The following is a 326-nucleotide window of genomic DNA, read 5'->3' as shown; positions in this document are numbered from 1 at the left end:
AGAGAGAGAGAGATGAATCGCTGGCTGGAAAGTCGAACGTGTAGTTTTGTTATTGACACAATTATTCTGAACTCCGGACAACCGTGATAGGCTAGCGGACAGGTGGCCAAGACAGGGAGGCCTCTTTTCTCCATATCGTTTTGTCTCTGGCTTATTTTTTAAAATTATTTTCTTTTTTCGTTGCTGCTGTTTGCTCGTGCACAAAAGTTAAATTTACCTTAAGCAGCGGTCAGTGCATTCTGACCTGTTAATCAAGTCAGAGACAAGTTCAATTTGTTCAATGAAGAAAAACTGGAATATTTCGCGCAGCTGTAAAAGGTGACGAT

Source organism: Aplysia californica, unplaced genomic scaffold, assembly GCF_000002075.1.
Source record: "Aplysia californica isolate F4 #8 unplaced genomic scaffold, AplCal3.0 scaffold01393, whole genome shotgun sequence".
Classification (NCBI taxonomy): Eukaryota; Metazoa; Mollusca; class Gastropoda; order Aplysiida; family Aplysiidae; genus Aplysia; species Aplysia californica.
Note: the sequence above shows the minus strand (reverse complement) of the source record.